Source organism: Rattus norvegicus, chromosome 14, assembly GCF_021556685.1.
Source record: "Rattus norvegicus strain SHRSP/BbbUtx chromosome 14, alternate assembly SHRSP_T2T, whole genome shotgun sequence".
NCBI lineage: Eukaryota > Metazoa > Chordata > Mammalia > Rodentia > Muridae > Rattus > Rattus norvegicus.
Genome location: NC_141547.1, coordinates 8,966,463 through 8,986,741, shown reverse-complemented (window position 1 = coordinate 8,986,741; position 20,279 = coordinate 8,966,463). Strand labels below are relative to the sequence as shown.

General features: G+C 45.6%; 2 long non-coding RNA genes across 4 annotated transcripts in view; both read left to right on the top strand.

The window, feature by feature from the left end:
* Positions 1–8,867: 8,867 nt before the first annotated feature.
* On the top strand, positions 8,868–10,405 carry LOC148001213 (uncharacterized). The gene is made up of 2 exons (XR_015637278.1): positions 8,868–9,333; positions 9,628–10,405. It is a non-coding gene; the product is annotated as an uncharacterized LOC148001213 (long non-coding RNA).
* Positions 10,406–19,672: 9,267 nt separating this feature from the next.
* LOC148001212 (uncharacterized) overlaps positions 19,673–20,279 on the top strand; it is a 50,941-nt gene continuing 50,334 nt past the window's right edge. For all 3 annotated transcript variants that reach the window (XR_015637276.1, XR_015637275.1, XR_015637277.1), the window contains exons 1-2: positions 19,673–19,981; positions 20,166–20,272. This is a non-coding gene — a long non-coding RNA (uncharacterized LOC148001212). The remainder of the gene's footprint in view (positions 19,982–20,165; positions 20,273–20,279) is intronic.

Here is a 20,279-nt window from a genome sequence, read left to right as displayed (position 1 = left end):
AATATCCGCTTGGCTTCCTTTCTCTATCCACTGCCGCCTTTTGAACTCCAAGGCTGTGAGGCTCAGTGGTTTTCTACTTCTGGGGCTTCCTTCTGCTCTGTAGGAGCTCTATGGCAGAGAGAATATTGATGATACCTCAGGACAGATGTTACTACACCATGAGAGCCGTAGAACAGACAAGATTCGGGGAAGGATTCTAGCAGCTTTAAGATTAGGGGGGCAGTTTCTCCAGCTTGAAGATGCTGCATCCACACCTTGCCAGGAGAAGACTCAAAACTCTTGAGTGTAAAGCAGCTACTGTGGCAGAAATGAACCGGGGAAGCTCAGGTGTGCTTGTATCATGGAGAAAATGAGAGCGCTTGGGGCAAGGAGATTGGTTGAAGGAAAGAAACAGTTGTTACAATGTGACGGTACACGGGCCATGTGTTGAAAGTAAGCAGAAATAGGGGCCAGGGTGGAAGAGAAGGGATGAAAACAAGAAAAGCGGAGTATTTCAGAATTTCCAGTCCTTTCATTAACTCCATAGGTTTTCCACAGGATCATGGGTACAATCAACGTCTTAATTATTGGCCTAGACTTCCTGGATCCTCCCACAGACAGGAGTCAGTATGTCTGGGGGAATTAACTGTTGTTACAATCTCCATGCACATTTATTTCTTTGAGCGCTGCTGAGGCAAGAGGTCCTGTCTGACCAGAGGATGTTGTGGGGGTGGGGAAAATGAACCCAGGGTCTGGAGAGAGGCCTCGGCTGTTAAGAGCGCTGCTGCTCTTGCAGAGATCTGAGTCTAATTCCCAGCAGACATATGGCAGCTTACGACTATCTAGAACTTCAGCTCCAGGGGATCCAATGTCATCTGTGGGCATCTGCAGTCACACGGTACACATGTAACTCATGCAGGCACACATATATACATACATGCATACTACATATAAATAAAATGCCTTTAAAAAAAGATGCATACCATTCTATAAGCCATGAAATAGTGGTGAAGCACCATGGGAGAATATATATTATAAATTTATTATAATATTAATAATATTATACATTAATATATTATTAATTAATATTGATGTATATATTATAAATTCATTGCATGCCTTGAGGGCCAGGCCTGGTAGAGTCCTGTCTGCTGTTCTTGCTTTGTAAATCTTTGAGCACACACATGTACTTTTTCTTGCTCCCAGCTTCCTTAGAGAGCATGCTGATGTTGGTCTGTAGCATATTCTAGTGTCAAGTAGAATTCTAGAAGGGCTTTGATTTGGAAAAAGCAGCCTGGTGTGTGGGAGCCTTGAGGATTTGGAACACACGAGGTAAAGCACGATGTCAAGAGAGAATGAGGCTACACTCAGAACAGTTTTCCGCTAGGTAAAGGATTTAAGAAATGTACTCACGATAATTTTTACACCCCCCCCCCATATCTTGCAGCTGTATCCTGAGCTCTAATGTAATTTTCCAATGAACGATATGGAAAGCATGTCATACAACAGGAGATTTCCAGCCATCTTCCTGTCTCTTCACTCCTCACAGTGAAGTCTCCTACAGTGTCCTGAGTGTTCTGCAGCTTGGCGTCTGCCAAGAGCTACGTTCGTAGCTCTGAGGAGGAGGAGAGGATAGGCGGCAGATTTCTGTCTTTGTGTTAGGAAGACACCCTGGTCCTGCATCCTGTAGAAGAACGGGAGGAACACATTACTAGTAGCTTAGCATACACACCCTCATTAGTGCTTTGTCCACAGTAAACTCCTGCCTAGCCCATGGCCACAAAAGAGGGTCAGGCTGAGATGGCAGACGCTACGTAGACTTGAGCACTTCTAGGGGTGACTGAGACTCAATATCCAGACATGGAGGGAAGGGTGTGGTGATTGATAAACTCAGAGACCACACGTGTAGAGAGCAACATAGCTACCTGCCAGAGGGAGACTGTGGTAACCCCCTAAGGGACTTCGGGCACCCTCTAAGTCACACTATTTTGTCAATAGAGCTGTTGTTCCAAGGACCAAGAAAATAGGTACAAATGTTTCCTTCAGTCTACAGACAAACATTACCTCTGGCTTTGAGCTTCATTTAATGAAAGCTCATTTCATTCTGCCTAGCAGGTGTAAAAAAAATTTTTTTTTAAACTTCATTTCTACTTAGGAGCGCACTTTGAATACGTGATTGGTCTGCACGCCATTTTCTGTCTAAAACAGTTTGAGGTAAGGCTTAATTCACTCCTAAGATTCTTGAGCATAACAGAGTATGAGATCCACGCCAGAGTTAGATTTAGGGTCTCTATGTTATATTTTAAAGATGAATGCACAAACACTCTGTCGCCATGGTGAGCCCAGCAGCAAATTCGTCCAGTGTGCACTGCTAAGCACCTCCCCTTCCCTCGGATCTTTTTCTTTGTCCTCCAAAGAAAGAAACTGTTTGCTATCCTCAGTGCACCAGGGAAACAGACGCCTTCTGTAGCCCTGACAAGTGCGAGGTTAACATAAAGATTTCTGCTATTCTGTGTGTTTTCCCTACCTTCTGGCTTCTTGCTCATAGGTGATTGCCCACTGTCTAAAGTCACTGGAAGCTTTGTTATGCTGGCTGTTTGTCACTGAAATGTTGCACTCTGTAACTCTAGATTCCTCTGTCTCCCTCCCTCTGTCTGTCTCTGTCTCTCTGTCTCTGTCTCTGTCTCTGTCTCTCTCTCTCTCTCTCTCACACACACACACACACACACACACACACACACACACACACACTTTCTAAAACTCCAAGTCTCGATGAAGCTAAGACCTATGGAAGAGCAGTCAGTGCTCTTAAGTGCTGAGCCATCTCTCTAGCTCCCAGCTAACCAAGAATATTTTTACATAATTGTCTAAAGACGAGGGGGAAAACTCAGGATTCAAACAACCTCACAGGGACATGGCATGTCAGCCCTGGGGAAGCTCAGACAAGAGTACCCTGAGTTTAAGGCTTGCCTGAGCCACATTAAGAACCTGTGTCAAAGCCAACCACGAAGATGGAGTCCGCTTGTGCCAAGTGGTTCTTATGCCTGTTACAAGCTACCTCGTTCTCACCTCAGCTCCTGCTTGTGTTGTTTATGGTAGCTGTTGCAGAAACAGACATAGTTCAAACATTTTCAACCAAGTCATAACTTCTTATAGTATCCCATATAATGTTTTATATTATTATATACTATATAATATAATATAATATAATATAATATAATATATATTACTCAATTATGTGTCAGAGAGATTTTGTTTTCTTTTTTTTTCTTTTTTTATATATATATATTTTTATTAACTTGAGTACTTCTTATATACATTTCAAGTGTTATTCCCTTTCCCGGTATCCGGGCAAACATCCCCCTCCCCCCTCCCCTTCCTTATGGGTGTTCCCCTCCCAACCCTCCCCCCATTGCCGCCCTCCCCCCACCAGTCTAGTTCACTGGGGGTTCAGTCTTAGCAGGACCCAGGGCTTCCCCTTCCACTGGTGCTCTTACTAGGATATGCATTGCTACCTATGAGGTCAGAGTCCAGGGTCAGTCCATGTATAGTCTTTGGGTAGGGGCTTAGTCCCTGGAAGCTCTGGTTGCTTGGCATTGTTGTACATATGGAGTCTCGAGCCCCTTCAAGCTCTTCCAGTTCTTTCTCTGATTCCTTCAACGGGGGTCCTATTCTCAGTTCAGTGGTTTGCTGCTGGCATTCGCCTCTGTATTTGCTGTATTCTGGCTGTGTCTCTTAGGAGCGATCTACATCCGGCTCCTGTCGGTCTGCACTTCTTTGCTTCATCCATCTTGTCTAATTGGATGGCTGTATATGTATGGGCCACATGTGGGGCAGACTCTGAATGGGTGTTCCTTCAGTCTCTGTTTTAATCTTTGCCTCTCTCTTCCCTGCCAAGGGTATTCTTGTTCCCCTTTTAAAGAAGGAGTGAAGCATTCACATTTTGATCATCCGTCTTGAGTTTCATTTGCTCTAGGCATCTAGGGTAATTCAAGCATTTGGGCTAATAGCCACTTATCAATGAGTGCATACCATGTATGTCTTTCTGTGATTGGGTTAGCTCACTCAGGATGATGTTTTCCAGTTCCAACCATTTGCCTACGAATTTCATAAAGTCGTTATTTTTGATAGCTGAGTAATATTCCATTGTGTAGATGTACCACATTTTCTGTATCCATTCCTCTGTTGAAGGGCATCTGGGTTCTTTCCAGCTTCCGGCTATTATGAATAAGGCTGCAATGAACATAGTGGAGCACGTGTCTTTTTTATATGTTGGGGCATCTTTTGAGTATATGCCCAAGAGAGGTATAGCTGGATCCTCAGGCAGTTCAATGTCCAATTTTCTGAGGATTCTCCAGACTGATTTCCAGAATGGTTGTACCAGTTTGCAATCCCACCAACAATGGAGGAGTGTTCCTCTTCCTCCACATCCTCGCCAGCATCTGTTGTCCCCTGAGTTTTTGATCTTAGCCATTCTCACTGGTGTGAGGTGAAATCTCAGGGTTGTTTTGATTTGCATTTCCCTTATGACTAAAGATGTTGAACATTTCTTTAGGTATTTCTCAGCCACTCGGCATTCCTCAGCTGTGAATTCTTTGTTTAGCTCTGAACCCCATTTTTTAATAGGGTTATTTGTTTCCCTGCGGTCTAACTTCTTGAGATCTTTGTATATTTTGGATATAAGGCCTCTATCTGTTGTAGGATTGGTAAAGATCTTTTCCCAATCTGTTGGTTGCCGTTTTGTCCTAACCACCGTGTCCTTTGCCTTACAGAAGCTTTGTAGTTTTATGAGATCCCATTTGTCGATTCTTGATCTTAGAGCGTAAGCCATTGGTGTTTTGTTTAGGAAATTTTTTCCAGTGCCCATGTGTTCCAGATGCTTCCCTAGTTTTTCTTCTATTAGTTTGAGTGTGTCTGGTTTGATGTGGAGGTCCTTGATCCACTTGGACTTAAGCTTTGTACAGGGTGATAAGCATGGATCGATCTGCATTCTTCTACATGTTGACCTCCAGTTGAACCAGCACCATTTGCTGAAAATGCTATCTTTTTTCCATTTGATGGTTTTGGCTCCTTTGTCAAAAATCAAGTGACCATAGGTGTGTGGGTTCATTTCTGGGTCTTCAATTCTATTCCATTGGTCTATCTGTCTGTCTCTGTACCAATACCATGCAGTTTTTATCACTATTGCTCTGTAATACTGCTTGAGTTCAGGGATAGGGATTCCCCCTGAAGTCCTTTTATTGTTGAGGATAGCTTTAGCTATCCTGGGTTTTTTGTTATTCCAGATGAATTTGCAAATTGTTCTGTCTCTTTGAAGAATTGGATTGGTATTTTGATGGGGATTGCATTGAATCTGTAGATTGCTTTTGGTAAAATGGCCATTTTTACTATATTAATCCTGCCAATCCATGAGCATGGGAGATCTTTCCATCTTCTGAGGTCTTCTTCAATTTCTTTCTTCAGTGTCTTGAAGTTCTTATTGTACAGATCTTTTACTTGCTTGGTTAAAGTCACACCGAGGTACTTTATATTATTTGGGTCTATTATGAAGGGTGTCGTTTCCCTAATTTCTTTCTCGGCTTGTTTCTCTTTTGTGTAGAGGAAGGCTACTGATTTATTTGAGTTAATTTTATACCCAGCCACTTTGCTGAAGTTGTTTATCAGCTTTAGTAGTTCTCTGGTGGAACTTTTGGGATCACTTAAATACACTATCATATCATCTGCAAACAGTGATATTTTGACTTCTTCTTTTCCGATCTGTATCCCCTTGACCTCCTTTTGTTGTCTGATTGCTCTGGCTAGAACTTCAAGAACTATATTGAATAAGTAGGGAGAGAGTGGGCAGCCTTGTCTAGTCCCTGATTTTAGTGGGATTGCTTCAAGTTTCTCTCCATTTAGTTTAATGTTAGCAACTGGTTTGCTGTATATGGCTTTTACTATGTTCAGGTATGGGCCTTGAATCCTATTCTCTCCAGGACTTTTATCATGAAGGGGTGTTGAATTTTGTCAAATGCTTTCTCAGCGTCTAATGAAATGATCGTGTGGTTTTGTTCTTTCAGTTTGTTTATATAATGGATCACGTTGATGGTTTTCCGTATATTAAACCATCCCTGCATGCCTGGGATGAAGCCTACTTGGTCATGGTGGATGATTGTTTTGATGTGCTCTTGGATTCGGTTTGCCAGAATTTTGTTGAGTATTTTTGCATCGATATTCATAAGGGAAATTGGTCTGAAGTTCTCTTTCTTTGTTGTGTCTTTGTGTGGTTTAGGTATAAGAGTAATTGTGGCTTCGTAGAAGGTATTCGGTAGTGATCCATCTGTTTCAATTTTGTGGAATAGTTTGGATAATATTGGTATGAGGTCTTCTATGAAGGTTTGGTAGAATTCTGCACTAAACCCGTCTGGACCTGGGCTCTTTTTGGTTGGGAGACCTTTAATGACTGCTTCTATTTCCTTAGGAGTTATGGGGTTGTTTAACTGGTTTATCTGTTCCTGATTTAACTTCGGTACCTGGTATCTGTCTAGGAAATTATCCATTTCCTGAAGATTTTCAAGTTTTGTTGAATATAGGTTTTTATAGTAAGATCTGATGATTTTTTGAATTTCCTCTGAATCTGTTGTTATGTCTCCCTTTTCATTTCTGATTTTGTTAATTTGGACGCACTCTCTGTGTCCTCTCGTTAGTCTGGCTAAGGGTTTATCTATCTTGTTGATTTTCTCAAAGAACCAACTTTTGGTTCTGTTGATTCTTTCTATGGTCCTTTTTGTTTCTACTTGGTTGATTTCAGCTCTGAGTTTGATTATTTCCTGCCTTCTACTCCTCCTGGGTGTATGTGCTTCTTTTTGTTCTAGAGCTTTTAGGTGTGCTGTCAAGCTGCTGACATATGCTCTTTCCTGTTTCTTTCTGCAGGCACTCAGCGCTATGAGTTTTCCTCTTAGCACAGCTTTCATTGTGTCCCATAAGTTTGGGTATGTTGTACCTTCATTTTCATTAAATTCTAAAAAGTTTTTAATTTCTTTCTTTATTTCTTCCTTGACCAGGTTATCATTGAGTAGAGCATTGTTCAATTTCCAAGTGTATGTGGGCATTCTTCCTTGATTGTTATTGAAGACCAGTTTTAGGCCGTGGTGGTCCGATAGCACGCATGGGATTATTTCTATCTTTCTGTACCTGTTGAGGCCCGTTTTTTGACCAATTATATGGTCAATTTTGGAGAAAGTACCATGAGGAGCTGAGAAGAAGGTATATCCTTTTGCTTTAGGATAGAATGTTCTATAAATATCCGTTAAGTCCATTTGGCTCATGACTTCTCTTAGTCTGTCTACATCTCTGTTCAATTTCTGTTTCCATGATCTGTCCATTGATGAGAGTGGGGTGTTGAAATCTCCCACTATTATTGTGTGAGGTGCAATGCGTGTTTTGAGCTTTAGTAAGGTTTCTTTTATGTATGTAGGTGCCCTTGTATTTGGGGCATAGATATTTAGGATTGAGAGTTCATCTTGGTGGATTTTTCCTTTGATGAATATGAAGTGTCCTTCCTTATCTTTTTTGATGACTTTTAATTGAAAATTGATTTTATTTGATATTAGAATGGCTACTCCAGCTTGCTTCTTCTGACCATTTGCTTGGAAAATTGTTTTCCAGCCTTTCACTCTGAGGTAATGTCTGTCTTTGTCTCTGAGGTGTGTTTCCTGTAGGCAGCAGAATGCAGGGTCCTCGTTGCGTATCCAGTTTGTTAATCTATGTCTTTTTATTGGGGAGTTGAGGCCATTGATGTTGAGAGATATTAAGGAATAGTGATTATTGCTTCCCGTTATATTCATATTTGGATGTGAGGTTATGTTTGTGTGCTTTCATTCTCTTTGTTTTGTTGCCAAGACAATTAGTTTCTTGCTTCTTCTAGGTTATAGCTTGCCTCCTTATGTTGGGCTTTACCATTTATTATCCTTTGTAGTGCTGGATTTGTAGAAAGATATTGTGTAAATTTGGTTTTGTCATGGAATATCTTGGTTTCTCCATCTATGTTAATTGAGAGTTTTGCAGGATACAGTAACCTGGGCTGGCATTTGTGTTCTCTTAGGGTCTGTATGACATCAGTCCAGGATCTTCTGGCCTTCATAGTTTCTGGCGAGAAGTCTGGTGTGATTCTGATAGGTCTGCCTTTATATGTTACTTGACATTTTTCCCTTACTGCTTTTAATATTCTTTCTTTATTTTGTGCGTTTGGTGTTTTGACTATTATGTGACGGGAGGTGTTTCTTTTCTGGTCCAATCTATTTGGAGTTCTGTAGGCTTCTTGTATGCCTATGGGTATCTCTTTTTTTAGATTAGGGAAGTTTTCTTCTATGATTTTGTTGAAGATATTTACTGGTCCTTTGAGCTGGGAGTCTTCACTCTCTTCTATACCTATTATCCTTAGGTTTGATCTTCTCATTGAGTCCTGGATTTCCTGTATGTTTTGGACCAGTAGCTTTTTCCACTTTACATTATCTTTGAAAGTTGAGTCAATGATTTCTATGGAATCTTCTGCTCCTGATATTCTCTCTTCCATCTCTTGTATTCTGTTGGTGAAGCTTGTATCTACAGCTCCTTGTCTCTTCTTTTGGTTTTCTATATCCAGGGTTGTTTCCATGTGTTCTTTCTTGATTGCTTCTATTTCCATTTTTAATTCCTTCAACTGTTTGATTGTGTTTTCCTGGAATTCTTTCAGGGATTTTTGCGATTCCTCTCTGTAGGCTTCTACTTGTTTATTAATGTTTTCCTGTGTTTCCCTAAGGGAGTTCTTCACATCTTTCTTGAAGTCCTCCAGCATCATGATCAAATATGATTTTGAAACTAGATCTTGCTTTTCTGGTGTGTTTGGATATTCCATGTTTGTTTTGGTGGGAGAATTGGGCTCCGATGATGCCAAGTAGTCTTGGTTTCTGTTGCTTGGGTTCCTGTGCTTGCCTCTCACCATCAGATTATCTCTAGTGTTACTTTGTTCTGCTATTTCTGACAGTGGCTAGACTGTCCTATAAGCCTGTGTGTCAGGAGTGCTGTAGACCTGTTTTCCTGTTTTCTTTCAGCCAGTTATGGGAACAGAGTGTTCTGCTTTCGGGCGTGTAGTTTTTCCTCTGTACAGGTCTTCAGCTGTTCCTGTGGGCCTGTGTCTTGAGTTCACCAGGCAGCTTTCTTGCAGCAGAAAAGTTGGTCTTACCTGTGGTCCCGAGGCTCAAGTTCGCTCGTGGGGTGCTGCCCACGGGCTCTCTGCGGCGGCAGCAACCAGGAATACCTGTGCCGCCTCTTCCGGGAGCTTCAGTGCACCAGGGTTCCAGATGGCCTTTGGTGTTTTCCTCTGGCGTCCGAGATGTATGTACAGAGATCAGTCTCTTCTGGTTTCCCAGGCTTTTCTGCCTCTCTGAAGGTTTAGCTCTCCCTCCCACGGGATTTGGGTGCAGAGAACTGTGTTTCCTTCAGGGTCCGGTGGTGTCTCTGGCAGGGGTCCTGCCGCTCCTGGGCCCTCCCCTACGGGAGCCCAGAGGCCTTATACGGTTTCCTCTTGGGCCAGGGATGTGGGCAGGGGTGAGCAGTGTTGGTGGTCTCTTCCGCTCTGCAGCCTCAGGAGTGCCCACCTGACCAGGCGGTTGGGTCTCTCTCTCACAGGGTCTGGGAGCAGAGAGCTGCTGCGGGCCGGGATCCGCGGGTGTGGGACTTCCGGTAAACACAGAACGTGCCGGTCCTAGAGGAATTCTGCTTCCATGTGTCCCAAGCTCACCAGGCAGCTTTCTTGCAGCAGAAAAGTTGGTCTTACCTGTCGTCCCGAGGCTCAAGTTCGCTCGTGGGGTGCTGCCCACGGGCTCTCTGCAGAGGCAGCAACCAGGAAGACCTGTGCCGCCCCTTCCGGGAGCTTCAGTGCACCAGGGTTCCAGATGGTCTTTGGCTTTTTCCTCTGGCGTCCGAGATGTGTGTGCAGAGAGCAGTCACTTCTGGTTTCCCAGGCTTGTCTGCCTCTCTGAAGGTTCAGCTCTCCCTCCCACGGGATTTGGGTGCAGAGAACTGTTTATCCGGTCTGTTTCCTTCAGGGTCCGGCGGTGTCTCTGGCAGGTGTCCTGCCGCTCCTGGGCCCTCCCCCACGGGAGCCCAGAGGCCTTATACAGTTTCCTCTTGGGCCAGGGATGTGGGCAGGGGTGAGCAGTGTTGGTGGTCTCTTCCGCTCTGCAGCCTCAGGAGTGCCCACCTGACCAGGCGGTTGGGTCTCTCTCGAGATTTTGTTTTCTTACTGGGAAGAAACTATGCTGACATCAACCATGCACCATGCAGAATATGCCCCGTGACACAGCTCTTTCCAGAGACTTGTTTGTGACCCCGGGAATTGGTAAGGGGCGAGAGGGATGGGTAGAAGCACTTTTCTATTCTGTTATAAAAACCCATTTGTACTTTACCCCACGTGACGGATTCTGAACTCGTGTGTTATTTTAGCATGTGTATAGTGCTAATGGATTGTTTGTTCTGTGTTAACCCTTGGCCCCTAGCCCAGATGGTCCTGGGGGAGTGCGGGGTTGGTTCTAGGAGACACTCACCAGATTCAGATTCAGAGATGCCTGAGTTCAGAGGTCCAGGCACGAGGAAAGGGTGTAGGAGAAGAAAATGCAAGCCTCTCCTGAGCAGAGGGGAGGTCCTAGCTCCAGAAAGATTTCCACTTCCTCCCTGGGGGGCAAACGGACACAGAGGAGGAGAAGGCAGGGTTGTTTGTTGCAAAAACCCAAGGCAGACTAAGCTAGCCGAAGAAATGATTCCCAGAGCGAACGGACTCCTGAGGACAGAAAGAGGCACCGAATTCCATTTCAGGGCTCTGAAGGAAGAAAAGCACTGTTTTCAGGACGATGAGGCAGTTTATACAGCGAGACCGCACATTTCCAGGGGAAGTAGAATCTGCAGGGTAGTATCTTTTGCTTGACAACTGGACAGCGCGGACAGTGCTGTTTGTGGACGCTTCAAGCACGCCTACGGTAGAGAAGTAGAGGACACAGACTGCCTACACTTCCATTCGGTTTCGGTGGCATCTTGCTGGTCTCATTTTCTTAAAAAAATAAAATTACTTATTGTATGCACACCTATGTATCGTGTGTGTGCATGCCTGCTACGGCTCACATGTGGGCATCAGAAGATAATTTATAGAGTTGGTTTGCACTTTTCAGCACGGGGGTTACAGGGATCGAATTCAGGGTCTCAGGCTTGGCAGCGAGAGCCTTTCCCTGCTAAGTCATCTTGCTGGCCCCTTGAGCCTATTTCCTTAAACAAGCATTTTATAACCTGTCCATTCGTCCGTTCGTTTGTTTGACACAGGGTTTCTCTGCGAAGCCCTAGCTGTCCTGGAACTCTGGAACTCACTCAATAGACCAGGCCTCACTCAAACTCAGAGATCCGCCTGTGTTTGCCCCCCTCCCCCTCCCCAGTGCTGGGAAGATAATGTTTAAAATAGTATTCTTATTAATTTTTTTTTGGAATTTTCGTTCAGCAAAATTCGATTATATTCGCTCCTATTCTTCTCCTTAAAATTTCCAAGACTCCCCCCGCCACGTCCCTGTGTCCCCAGTTTGTGTTCTTTCTGTTGGTTTTGATAAGTCATGGGATCTCATTTGTGCTGCCTTTCTATTCCTGAGTGCGAGGCCATCAGTTGGAGCATAGTGACCCCCCTTCCCCCAGGAACTACAACCTTAAGGAAACTGATTCTCCCTTGCCCAGAAACCATCAATTTGGCATAGCTAACTCCTCAGTTAGGGGTGGGGCTCATGAGCTCCTCCAGCTCGGTGCTGGAATGTTGACGGACTTGCTCTTGGGCACATAGATCTGTAGAAACCACAGCTGCCGTGAGCTCATGAGCACAGGGGTCCTGTGGTGTCCAGAAGACAGTTTCTTTCTGGCCCTTCCTGACCTCTGGCTCGGTCATTCCTTCTACCCCTCCTCCACAGTGATCCTGAGCCTTGGGGAGGAGTGAGATCCAGATTCCTCACTGGTGGCTGAGCAACCACAGACACTTCTTTAGAGCTTGACCAGTTACTTCTCTGTGTTAGCCACCGTCCACTGGGCAAAGAAACTGCCAATGAAATCCCCAGGCACTACTCTGTTGATACAAATTTGCAGGGCTGTTCGATACTGTGTCCATTTAGCAAACCCGTTCTTGGCCAGATGTTGTTGTTGTTGTTTCTCTTCTTGTACATGTTGCCTCCCATGGAACAGGCCTTAGAGCCAATCAGAGAGCAATTGGTTACTGCTACAACATCCGTACCTCAGTGGCACCACAATCCGTGCTTATCTTCCCACCTCAGTCATTGTTCACTGGGTTCACTGCTCATAAACCCCTGATAGCTTTTTTCTTCCAGTCGCTTGTATGGCATCTCCCAATGCTACTGTTGGATTAGGAGTGATTGAGGCAGCATGAATATAAAAGAAAGAGGAGACTGATTTCAACCCAAGCAGATCGTCCCCTGCTAGAACAGCAAAGGGCAGTGGTTTCTCTATGGGAGCAGAGACTGTTTGCTGCGACGCAGAGGACTTGAAGGTTTCATAAGGGGACTTTTGGGGTGGAAAGTTTTTATCTGGATATTTGTTACTTGTAGTCTCAGACGTGCCAGACATTTTTATCATGTATTGACCTGTTGTCCAGAGTTTTCCAGTTTTTGGTTGGCCACAGATTTCCTTATTATGCTGGTTTTCTTGTCAGCAGGTCGTCTTATCATCGTGTTGAGTCAGGAGCCTTTCAGCTTCTCTGGGGAGGACCTTCGTTTCAGGTCATTAACCCCTCAACTCTGAAAGCTCGCTGGCAGCGAACACACTTCCTGGTTAGTACTAACTTGATTTCTACGTAGCCAGTGCCAGTGTGTGTGATAACTTCAGTGATGGGGTCATCCATCAGACCATGGCAGGAGACCAAGAGCAACAGTGATAAGCCGCATTGTTTCGGAGTCACCAGGGTACCTCTGACTAACAGTCTGAGGGGAGGGATCCCACGGGTAGCACTGGGTTTTCTATTTAGCAGTCTACGGCTTATGCGACGAGTGTTGTTGGAGATTGGTTCTAATGCTTTGATTCAATCAGGAACCTGCGTGTCCAAACCCTAAAGGTCCTTATCCCCAATTGGTTTTTTATCGATCAATAAAGAAGCCAGCGGCTAGTTGTTGGGCAAAGGAGATGGGGCGGGACCCTTAGAGTTGTGGGGGCTAGGACTTGGTGGGGGGGGAAATTCACCATGAAGCGGTGGGAGATGGATGGGCATGGTAGCTGTTGGAGGTAAAGTCACCCAGGTGAGATTTCCAAAAAGTGGCCGCTGGCCTCTTCCCTGATCGGGCAGGTGGAGGATGAGAAGTGCCTAGCCGTTGAGCTAGACGGCATATTAAAAATAAGCTAATGTGTGTGTGTCAGATTCTGCTGGGAGCATAAATTGGAGTAGCTAATAACAAACGAACAAACAAAACCCTCCTGCTACAGATGAGCAGAGTCCTCTGTGTAGGACAACTGCAGTTAAACTTGTTTATATCAATATATACGTGTCACCTCTCCCCCAGCTTCCAGGAGGATTGTCAATGACAGTCATCTTGGAGGACGGCAGTGGAACTGTCATCCCACTGGAGTCTAGCAAGAATCTTAAAGCAGGTATTTACTTCTAGACAGGAGCAGAACTTGCAGCTATTTTAGGGGTGCAGAAGGGACGTCTACCCCTCACCGCCCCCCTAGGCTACATATGCAGTAGGGATTTTTGTTTGTGTGTTTGATTTAGTTCTCTCAAGTACTTTTTAATTTTTTATTGTCTTTTTTTTAAAAATTGGGTTTGTTTTGTGCTGGCTAACTACTCCCGGCCATGGGGCCTGGCCTGGAGTGTGGTTTCTGTACCCAGTGACACACCATAGAGGAAACTGGTTTTTCTTTTGCCAGTGGGTATCATCGTAGATGGCTTCTTGGTTAGGGGTGGGACGCCATGTTCATGTCCCTCTCGTTGCTGGTGCTCTGTCTGGCTTAGATGGACCTGTGCAGGTCCCCTGATACTACCACAGTCTCCGTGAGTCACTTGTGCATCAGCCCTGCTGTGTCCGGAAGATACGGGTCCCTTGGCGTCATCTATCACCTCTGGCTCTTAGAATCTACCTGTCTCCGCTTCTGCGGAGTTTCCTGAGCCCCGAGGGAAGAGATTTGATGAAGTCATCCCATTGAGGACTGAGTGTTCCACAGTCTCTCACACTCTGCACTCTGTCCAGTTGTGGGTCTCCGTGTTAGTTCTCCCTGACCGTGAGAAATTCGATGAGGGCTAAGCAGTGCTCGGATCCATGGGTGTATTAGACTGTCTTTAGGGATCATTCTACTGCTATGTTCATTTAGCAAAACAATAGTGTCTGTGTTTCCCCTGGGTCAGGGATCTGTGTAGTCTCACACGCTTTGCTACATGTATGGAGTAGGCTGCGACAGCTATTTCCAATTGTCAACTTGACTACATCCGGAATGAACTACACTTCAGAAATGGAGGTCACATCTGTGATCCAGATCTTGAGGCTGGAAGTCATAGGCTTTTGATCCGGATCTTGAGGCATGGTGGCTATGAGTTTAGGCCCAGGCAAGATGGTACACGCCTTTAATCCCAGGAGACTGAGGCAAGCAGATTTCTGAGTTCAAGGCCATCCTGGGACAGAGCAAGTTCCAAGTGAAGAACAGCTTAGGTCCAGGCGTGGTGGTCACACCTTTCATCTGGGCCACACCTTCTGCTGGACACCTACATAAGGACAGGGGAGGAGGGAAGGTTTCCCTCTTCTCCTGCTCGCACGTCCCTGCCAGCACCTGTGCTGGAACCTACCTCTTCAGGATTCCAGCGTACACAGACCAGCTGACACAACTAGGCTCGTGGGACTGAGCAGCTCCTAGATTCCTGGACTTCTCATTCACAGCTGCCTGCTGTTGGTTCAGTTGGGCTGCAGACTGTGAGTCCTTCCAATAACTTTCCTTAACATGTAGACAGAGTCCATAAGTTCTGTGGCTCCAGGGAACCCTGACTAATACATAGGCCTTGAATCGAGTTGAAAAGCGGTTAGGTGACCCCTAATGTCTGTACCCCTATTATTACACAAGTACATTTTGCATCAGGTCACTGTCACAAGTCACAAGGTTTGCAGCTGGGTGACAATGATGGTTACCTTCCCTCCGGCAGCTTTTGGGGTAGCGTCCAGGACGAATCAGCACACACTGGGATGAGGGAATCGTCCAGTTGGGCATGTGACTTTTCCATGCTCAATGACTTAAATAGGAGGGCCTTATCATCCACCAGGTTGCAGAGAGTAACCGTGGATGTTTCGACAGCACCCGTTGACCCCATGACTCAGGAAGCTGTGACCCGGTCCTGGCATTGGGAGTTTTCCTTGGTGGCACGAGATGTCTAGTGGGAGCATTTTCCTCTGTCTTATTTGGTAGTTCCGTTTAAACCCCTTTCGTATGTGTGTATATATATATTTAGGAAGTTTCTACAGTAGTGGGTTTCCATACGGTTTTTCAAACGGACTCCAATGTGAGCTGTCAGGGAGCAGGGTCTTCATTATGGCCCTTTAACTACAAGCAGCAGAAGCTGGTTCTACTCTAACTTCAACAACGCACGCACTGGAATGAGTATGTCAGGTGGCAGTGCACACACTGGAATGAGTATGTCGGGTGGCAGTGCACACACTGGAGTGAGTATGTCGGGTGGCAGTGCACACACTGGAGTGAGTATGTCAGGTGGCAGTGCACACACTGGAGTGAGTATGTCGGGTGGCTATTAGACGATCGGCAGGTGTCAGGCAGGCCTAGGTAGATCCGGAAGCTGCAGCGTGCAAACGCTCTCTGTAGGATGCTGACACCCGCGTAGCTCAGGCTCAGCCACTTCCCACTGGGGAAGCATGAGCTGCTGTGTGAACTGTGTGGATGCCTATGATCCCACTGGCTCCGAGCAGGAAGCGTCAGCTGAAACTATTGGCCATTGTGTGGCCGAAGTGTGCGTTTTCAAGTGGCCCTGCTGAGACGTCAGAACTTTCCCCGCTTCTTTAGGTTTATACCCAGGCCCGTTGGAGAGCATATTACATCATCGTATGTGCGGACACTAAACATAGAGCTCTAGAGTTTCATGTCTGCCACACCAAGTCCTGTATTCTTTGGTTCCGATCTTTCCAGCTCCTCTCATGGGAAGTGGGACAGTTTATATACGGCATCACTGTGCTTTTGAAATGCTTAACTTTTCTACTCTGTAGTACTATTCTATAGTACTTCCGTGCTCATCGTTGGATATGGTCTCGTGTCTCAGAGGAGGATTCAAATTTGTGTTTTAACAACAGTGGAGCTAAGGTGACGAGGACTGTAGGGGACTTTTCACTGGCAGCTGAACATGAGCCTTGGGGACCGGGTGGAAAGTTGAGGTTTGATGATGAAATGTTCTCTGTGGGATCTGGTAGAAGGAAGGAAGGAAGGTAGGAAGGAAGGAGGGAGAGAGAGAGAGAGAGAGAGAGAGAGAGAGAGAGAGAGAGAGAAGGGAAGGGGAGGAAGAAAAGAAAGAAAGAATGAATGAAAGAGAGAGATAAGGAGGGAGGGAGGAAGAGGGGAGCTGAGAGAGCGTGTCCCCTATAGGCCCACAGGATCATGCTCTGATGCTTGGTCCCCAGGTGGGGTAAGACTTTGGGAGATGACGTAGCTGGAGAAAGGAGTTCTCTGGGGCCTATTTCTCACCCTGTCTTACCTTGTGTTTCTTGCTCTCTGCTTGCTGTCAGGCATGAGATACACGACTTCCTCTACCACCCTCCTGCTGCTCTGCCTACCTTAGCCCCAGCATCAGGGAATTCAAGTAATCATAGACTAAGCCTTCTGAAGCTTGAGCCAACGTAAGCCCTTCTCCCCTTATTTGTTTATGTCAGGAACTCTGGTCACAATGACAAAAACCAACACATCCTCGAAAGCAATCTCTGAAGGCAGACAGGACGGAAAATACTCATTGTTTTATTTAATAAGACTTCATTGTAACTAGAGCTACACCCACCACTTTACTATACAAAAGCTGAAGCACATCCTTGCACAATCGGGAATTTCAGCTCCCTTGTAGAGTGACTTTTAGCCATGGCTTCCCTCATTCTTTCAACAGTATTCTATAGCACACCAGAGGAGGGCCTGATGCTGTTATGAGTCCTTCAGAAGCCTGGCCAGTCAGTAATCACTGTTAGGTAGCCAATAAGTAGCCTATTGTCAGGCCCAAAAGAAACTCAGGACAAACGGCCATCCTTGGTGCCTACCAGCATTCCAAAGTGAATGCTGGCCTCCTGGCTTTCTCACAGATAACAAGTACTGTGGCTCCCCTCAGCTCCTCTCACCCTGGCCTCTAAGTCTCTTGCCCAGGTGTGGGGTTTCCATGGCGGGGCTTCTATGACAGGGCTTCTCATTTTCCAGATTCTCCTTCCTATAGCACCCTGTCATTTTGTCCATTCACTCCTGTCCCTCTCTTGAGCTCCTCTTTTGTCTTCCTCCCTTCCCTTCTCCCTCTCTCCTTCTCTCTCTCCCTCTCTCCTCCCTGGTCCATTCCTCTGGCCATGTTTAGCCTACTCCTTTGTCTCCCTACTCCAGACTCTTCAGATATCGCTGTCTGTACTCTCCCGTATGTCTACATAAAATTCCCTCAAGCTCTATATCTTGGAGTGGTCGTGTCCTCTCTTTATATTCCTGTGGTACTAGCAATGACAGCACCACTCTCTGGAATAATCAGAGAAAGTTCTCTGCTTACAGTTAAATATTTATCTCTGCTGGGCAGTTTTGAAAATTATTCTTCACAGGACTTTGCCATTAGATAATTTTCTCAGTCTGGGTTTTTCCTCCTTGAGTCATAAAACAAGTTCAGGTTAATGAATGAATATTGGAGATATTTTTCAAGGGCAATTCAAAGCTCCTGTATTTCAATTTCTCACAGAACTTTGACTTCTTGGATGAAAAAAATAAAGAAAATAAATAAAAAAGGAAAGGCTATGGCTGCTCCTAGGGATGGTGGAGGAGAAGGTTTACTGTAGACAAAGGGGAGAAGCATAGTCAGAGGCAGACACATCCCGGAGAGTCCAGACTGAACGTGACCCTGAGCCGGGCAATGTGCAGAGAGGGGGAGGGGAGATGAGCCAGAGAGGACTTGCTGACCAAGATGGTGGCCTGGGCCAAGAGACAGGCCAAGAAGCCAGTGTCACCTCTTAAAAAGTGCACCTGCCCAGAGCCCACCCATCCTGCTAAGTCAGCATAGTTAGGCCTGCCATCCGGCATGTAAAGCACTGTGGCAGTCCTGACTAGGGTCCTCCATGGTAGCAGGGAGGAAGAGGGCAGGCAGTGAAGCAGAGGGACAGGATTCTTCTTGTCCCTGCTCAGGGGAAGTCTTACGAACAGAAACCTGAGGCACAGCTCAGTTTGTAGAGTGTTGGCTGCTCAATCGTGAAGCAGGGAGCTCATATCCCCAGCACCCACGTAAAAGCAGGCAGAGTGGTGTGTGTCTACAATCACAACGTTGAGAAGAGGAAACAAGGCAGATCCCTGGGTCCCGCTGGCCAGCCAGTCTAGCCAAACTGACAAATGCCAAGCTCAGTGAGCCCATCCTGTCTCAAAACAGGGCGGAGAGCGATTGAGGAAGATGCTCAGTGTCAACCTCTGAGCTTCACGTGCACACATATAGATGGGCACCCACATCCCCCACACAGGCTGGGAAACAACACAAGGAGAGGAAGGAGCAGGATTAGCAGCCCAACAAAGGAGCACAGCACTGTAGATTGTGCTCAAACAGCAGTGGAGAACACCAGTCTGGAACCAAACACAGTGGAAATCGTATAGACGTCACGTGCGCACATGCTGTTTCCTGGTTATTCGCCAAAACTTGGTTTCCTATGAGGCCCTGACGCTTTTATTTCTTCTCAGATTCTGGCTTGACATTTTAGCAAGAGAAAGCCAACCATTCTGTTAAGAAATGTGGGTCTTCTGGGTTCGGTCCCCAGCTCCGAAAAAAGAAAAGAAAAAAAAAAAAAAAGAAGTGTGGGTCCTCTGTTGAAGCATCAGTGATCAGGAGGTCACTAAGAAGGCAATGAAGAGAAGCTCTCGCTGTGTTAATGGATGAGGAAAGAAAGGTCATCATTGCTACTTGAATTTTCCTCCTGTTAGAAGCTTATACTTCTCTGGAAAGTTTTTGAGAGGCAGGAGTGGGGTTTGGTGTGTGGAGGACCCAGGTCCAGATTCCAACTCATATACCAAGTGACTCACCTTCTGAATGACTGAAATTGAAGTTGAGTCCTTTTACTACACTCTTACAGCAAAAGAAAGACTCTTTTTAAGGTTCAGTTTGCTATCTGAGAAACTAGTATCTTACTTGAGTGGCATTCCCTATTTCCCAGCACCTGAGGAACAATTGCAACAGCATGGGCAGAATTGCCTAGGAGAGTTTAGTATAATCCCCAGTCAATGTAAACACACCTCAAACGCAAAAGTAACATTGTTTGGGACAGGGGTTTTTTGTCTTGATTACTAGTGTGAGTGGTCCTGCCGGCTTTTGTTCGTTACTTTGTTGCTGTTGTAGGGGTGGTGATGGTAGTGTTTTTTAGACAGTCTCTTTTTATGAAATCCAGGGCTGACCTCAAATTCATGACCCTCCCACTTCAGCCCCATAGTGTAGAAATTTCAGACAGATGTCATCACACTGGCTATAATAAAGGTTCTCGAGGGGACTTACCAATACCTTATTCTTCTTCAAACCTAACATCTGTTGGGGATTCTTTCATGAACCAACTAATAATGTGGCATTAATAGTCAATTTAGCATTCTGATTGGCCACAGCACGGGGATGGAGGAGCACTTAGAGAGAGGACAAAGCAAAGAATGGAGTGAATGGGTTCTAATTCTAACTAGACTTATCCAAGACCTCGACGAGGATGGGAAGAACTAAGAGAGCCAGCTGTTGTCTTGTTTGGGGAAGAAATTCACAGAGCAAAGGACCAGATCTAAGGTTTGTGGAACATTCCAAGGGGGTGGGGATGACAGAAAGCCAGAGATGCTGGCCATCTGGGGGACGTTTTAGTGTTTACTCTGAGTGATCTAGAAAACTATAAAATGTTTAAATGAAAAAGTGGCATGGGGGATTCTCCTGTCTGAAACCCAAGCCTCTGTCTGATTCTGCTTCCACATGACAGAGGGTGAGCTGTTAACCTTTCTACGCTTCAAGTCCGTACCTGATGAAATGGGGGTAACAGTGCCTCCTGCATGGCGTTGAGGTAATCATCACAGGTATGGTGTCCAGGTAAGCA